General features: G+C 29.5%; 1 long non-coding RNA gene across 2 annotated transcripts; it reads right to left on the reverse strand.

Moving 5' to 3' along the window:
- Window positions 1–496: 496 nt before the first annotated feature.
- Window positions 497–5110, reverse strand: LOC147804065 (uncharacterized). 2 transcript variants are annotated; one of them, XR_015429231.1, is made up of 3 exons: window positions 5029–5110; window positions 4003–4147; window positions 497–1196 (listed from the first exon to the last, which is right to left on the reverse strand). It is a non-coding gene; the product is annotated as an uncharacterized LOC147804065 (long non-coding RNA). The 2 variants fall into 2 exon arrangements; XR_015429230.1 differs by lacking the exon at window positions 497–1196 and having other exon boundaries at window positions 3479–4147.
- Between the last annotated feature and the right edge of the window lie 818 nt (window positions 5111–5928).

Genomic DNA, 5928 nt, shown 5'->3' on the forward strand with positions numbered 1-5928 from the left:
AATATATAATTATTTATCTCCAAATTATAAAACACTGGTAAATAATAATCTACATCATAAACAAATATTTCTGATGCAAGTGTTTAAATACTACAGAAAAAAAATTTCCAAAAATAATAATTTAGTGAAATAATCAGCAACAGACAGCTATTGGAATAATATTTTCCAATAAAAAGCTACTAAAAATTACTTTAGCACAATAATCACAGGATGCATGCTTGTGGCGATCAGAAAAAAGGATTGGTTTAAAATCAAAAATTTTATGAAAATTCAGAATTTTTATAAAAATATCAGATTGGATTTAAAAATTAGGAACAAATCCAAAAAATTCTGAACAGTTGGCAGCTATGCTATTGTCTGCTTAGTCATCTGTAAAATAAAAGCATTTTTCTAGATAAAAAAATAGAAATCATGTTACTTTAAAATTCTACAGTGGATCAGAATCCAATCAAAGACTTCAGTTATATTTATAACTGACAACCGTGCCGGAAAATAAAGAGCTTAATTATTTTTATGAATTTAAAAAATATACAATTATATTTAATACATATAGCAAAATCAATGACTGAAATGTTATCTTGTTACGGTACAGAGATATTCTTCAAACTAAATGAGACTCTGCATAAACCATTGTAGAAAATCAAGTCCTGGTAAATATATCTCACAGAAAAGCTTTAAGCAGACAATGCTGTGAGACCATTCCCCGGGACAAACATGAATCATCAGCAGAATCCAGGCAAAAGCTAGAAGAGAACAAGTTGCTTCAAATTAATATTGTAATCAAGATACCTTGTTAAGATTTCAACCAATGGTTAAGTATATAGATAAAAGCACAACTCTTCAAATTGTGAATCTAATAAAGGATTGCATACATTAGTTTGAATCAATTTGAATTACAGAGTGAAAGAACTTTTAGCACAGAAGTATAAGTTATAAGCACAGATTAACAGAAATTTTTTTATTATTAAATCTGGCATATCCATCTTTTTCCACGCATATGGCATACTTGCGACACTTTCAGAGTAGTCTCACAACTCTTTTGGGAGGAAGCATCACTCAAACTCATACTCGGGGATTTGACACATCTGTCACTTTAAAATCAAGACATAAAAAAGGAGTGTAAATTATTGCAACATTAGCTTTGTTGCTCGATTTTTTCTTTTTGCAGATCCCCAATTTAGTCAGGTTACTTACATCTGAAAGAGAGGGAAAGTGTCTGATTAATATTATTTAATATTTCTATTTAAGCATCAATCAGGGTTTACATATAAAGACTAATGGCTTTAAGAACAAGACAATCACAGGACATTACATCACAGCATTTAATAGTTAGTCACAGCACAGATTTTATTATATTTTCTTTACACAACATAAATGACCCCACAGCCAATTGTTCAGTTGGTGTGTGCACTGTTGAGTCACCGTTTACCCTAGAGACAGCCACGTAGGCTTCTTAAAGGCACGAGTCCATGATGGATCATGGAATGTGCATGTTGTGTTAACCCCACGCTGACTTTTAATGATGAGCCAGTACATGTTGATGTGTTTGTCCATTGTTCAGGTTTGATTGCACTGTTCCCAGTTTTTTTGTATCTAATCATCTAAATTCTGTCGACATCACCAGTTCCTTAATGAATATTATTTTCTAAACCTTTTACAAGAATAAAAAATAAAATCATAAATTAATTTTCTAAACTTATTAGTATCTAGATCAAACATTAAATTAGTTTTTATTTAGAATGCAATAAATGCCACTGATAAAAACAAAAGTAATAAATATTTTTGAAATAATCAAAGTAAAAGAATATATATTATTAATAAAAGAGGAATATACTAACTGGTAGGGCACTGTCTTTTCCTTAACCATGGTGTGATTAAAGACAAATACTGATAAACATTAAAAGATCATTTAATTCATTCTGACTTTAATTATTTTATTAATACTGTAATAATTTATAAACAGTGCTGTACTAACAGTAAACAATCCATACTATAACAATACAGTTGGGGAAAAAAAACTCACAACGATTAAGGTATAATGCCACTGTTAAAAATATAGAATTCTCCGAATAATCAAAACATTATAGCAATAAAAGAGAAAGATACTAACTGAGACACTCATATTAGCTTCTGTTAAGTCTAGATCTCATTTAAGCTAACAAAGAATAGAATTAGACCAATCTCCGTGCAATCTAAAAAATTTTATAATCTCTTTTAGTGTTGAACATATACCCATTGCTATTTAGAAATAGCAATTGGCATTATTCATTAGCGTTATTAGCATTATTCATTTAGTATATTTTACCAAAGGCATTTAAAGTGGAAGAGTATTTATAATTCAGGTACAATGCTCTAAACAATCTTCCCTCTGTCCTTTAAGGGTAGAACCAGAATCATTGAGAGAGAGAACTAGTCATAAAATATTCTATTGCATCTAAAAAATTTTCTGCATTGTGTAAAGTAGCACAGATAAGAATATTAGAAAAAAACACTCTCTACTGAATATTTTTCTTTACAGCATCATAGTACTAAATCTGTTCAAGTACTGTCAGGGATCTGTCCAGACATTCTGTAAAAGGTCCGTATTTGTAAAATTGGAAAAAAATTACTTGTAATTTGTGAATATAAAATAAACGTTAAGTCACATTCTTTCAACCAGGGTCCTGCTTTTGTGAATTTGTGCAAATAGGGTCTGTTATTGCAAAAAAAAAAAAAAAACTTTTTCCAGGAGTTTTTAAATTGTAAAGACTTACAAGATTATGTCCAACACTGTAAAATTATAATTAAAAAAATTAAAATTTAAAAAATAAACAGCAATTGCTGCTACTAAATTAGAGATGCAACATACAAATATTTGGTATTTTGCCTATACTGCTGAACGCAGAATATTCATTTCGGACGAATAAAGGAAGAAGTGTCTGCCGAAGACAAAATTGATTTAGATTACATCTGCCGTTCTCCCCCCCCCCCCGGGAAGGGCTTATTCGATTAACAAAACAATAATGAAGATAAACGAATTTGTGAAGGGTCTGAGTAAAGGATAAATTATTTTGTGAAATGTCCGTTTTTATGAAAAGATATTTTGTGAATAGTTCGTTAACGGACCCAAATCTCTTCTAAACAGATATCTGACTGTGACTACTCTTTCTTATTTGTATGGGATGAGTTCTGGTTATCTGGCTAAATGTCAAGACAAGATTACAATATTTTTATATTATTAGTATATAAAGTTGTGTATAAATACACTTCTTTTTTTAGCAACTTTGCTATGCATTCTTCAAAGATGTTTGCCAGTTGAATATGGCCCTGGCAGTTTAAATGTATGTGATCTTAACCAATACATTCATCCACAGATAAAGCTGATTCACAGAACATTAGCCCAAGTAAAATTCACAAAGTTTTAATTACTTCATTGAATCGCTTTATAGTGACGTTTTCAAGATTAACAAAATGTAGATGCATACGCTGATCTTTCAGCAAGAGAAATTTCTAAACTCTTCGTTCGAGAAAAACAACTCAGAAATATTTCTGTATTGTGATCTGCCGTGCCAACTACAATCGCCAAGGTGCTAAACAGATTTTAAACTTGCAAATTTAATAACAAAAAAAAAACAAACAACACATGTAGATAGTTGTCCGGGGGTGGTTACGAGTTATACCTTCTGAGTTCCCTTCTCTTTTTATTAGTTCCTGGCGGCTGGCTACCCAGAATTATTCTTCCACAGATAACCAAACAAAATCTCCCCAATAACCCCACAAATTTTATTAACCACACAAGCCAGTTTTTTAAAGTTGGGCATTGTACCCAATTGCACATCATTAGTTCCTTTATTTTTAAGAAAAGCAAAATAAATTATTATTTTATAGCACAACCATAAGTAATATTAATAAAAAAATAAATAAGTATCTGAATTAGAATAGTTACACAAGATACTAACAATGCCAACAAATGGTTTAGATACATAATCATTAAATATGTAAATAAATTACATTTCAACTTACCAACATGAATTAAGACAAAAACACAATCGTCCCTTCACAACTGCACACTTAATTTGTCCACATTGATTCCAGGGTGTGCAAACATCGATATCCCATTTTCATTCAGCATTTAAGTAATTAGCCAAATACTTCTCCAAGGAATCACCTAGTAAAAAAGTATTTTATGAAGAGAAAGAAGAAATATGAAAAGTTTGCTTTACATTGTCCATGTAAACTGTCAAAAATCTTAGGGTAATGAAAAAAATACAATTATAGATATAGTTTGAGAAGTTAAATAATTGAAAAAATTCAATTTCATATTAATATCCAATAAAGATAACTTAAATTTAATATAACTTGCTAATCTGAATTATCTTCTAATTTATTATAGTATTTGTATTATGTATTTTAAATAAAACAAATTATTGAGTACAAATTGTTTTGCACATAATTGTGATACACCTATAGAATAAAAATTTTTTTTGAAAGTATGCATGCTCATAATTTATTCAATAGTTAAGACAACCTAAAAGAATAATAATGAATGCAGTAACTGTGAATGAAAATGATAAATATTATCTAAATTTGTTCCATTTCTCTCAGAATTTTTTTTTAGATTAGTTTACAATAAAATTGAAACAAATTATTTTAGACATGATCAAAACCTCTTCACTATTTTAAAGAAAATTCAATATTAATCTTTCTATATATAATAAATTTTAATTAGCAATATATTTCATAGAAAAAAAAGATACCTCTGTATTATGTCACTAAAATAAACTTTCATTACTAAACTGCTTCACACAATTTCGGCAGATCAAACAAAGGATTTCTAAGGAAGCAGAGAAAAACTTTGATAAATGAATTTTTATAACGATTTTCTTAAAATACATACATTTTACAAACTATTTACTTTAAAATCTAACGCGTGGTATTCACAGATATTTAATAAAATTCACTAATCTTTTTAAAAATTTCATGTAATTTTTTTATATACTGCTATGAAACGTACACTAATATTATAAATCTTTAATTAATAAGAATTACCTGTAATTAAAACTTTCATGATGATAAAATATGAAATCCCGCGCAGCCAAATACAGAAAATGGCTTCCTCTAACAATAGCTAGTGATGTGCGAAAAACGAACGAATCGATATTTCAATCAACTCTTTTTTGTGAATCGATTCATCAAGTTCGTTTTTGAAAAAGAATCGATTCTTTTTTTTTTATTTTTTTTTACAATATTTTGTACTCTACACTTTATAAGCTTATTCAGAGTTAGTACTTATACTTACTAAACATCCGCATATGCATTTGATACAGCATTTCGTTTATACAATTGGAGTTTGATAAAATCCTATCTCAGTCGAATAGACACAGGTCCATTCTCACTCGAGTATCATGCGAATGACAATCTGATTGGTTGAAAATATTTACATGCGAACAACTAGCCAATAAGGTACTCGTATGTGTGAGAGTTTTCGCAAGCGGAAAAATCGCATCCGATGAGAATGACCCCGATGTCAATGTTAGCGCACAACCGGTTTCCGGAGGAACTTGAAGGATGAAGGGAATTGAAAATGCTATTAATGCAATACGTACTGTATGCATCACTCTCTCTTTTTTTCTTTTCATCTACGAAATTAATAAATTCTATTGATAAACAACAATTTAAAAATGGCAACAACAACTGAAAAGCTGTCTTCTCCAGTTTCGGTTCTTCCTTTCAAATAAAAAAGATATTAATGCTGTAAAGCTCAGATATTACTTTTCAGTCCTTTAATATTAAAGAGCGAATTTTTTCATTCATACGTTTAATTTTCGATTTATAAATTTCAGTAAATATGAAGTAAAGCAGAGTTTTATGTTATCGTTTATTCTATGCCAAGGAGCGAGAGCCATAGAAAATGAAACCGTTGCGCTGATTGGGTAATGAACTTACGTA

Source organism: Parasteatoda tepidariorum, chromosome 9 (assembly GCF_982258835.1).
Source record: "Parasteatoda tepidariorum strain Cologne lab strain chromosome 9, Ptep-v5.0, whole genome shotgun sequence".
Classification (NCBI taxonomy): Eukaryota; Metazoa; Arthropoda; class Arachnida; order Araneae; family Theridiidae; genus Parasteatoda; species Parasteatoda tepidariorum.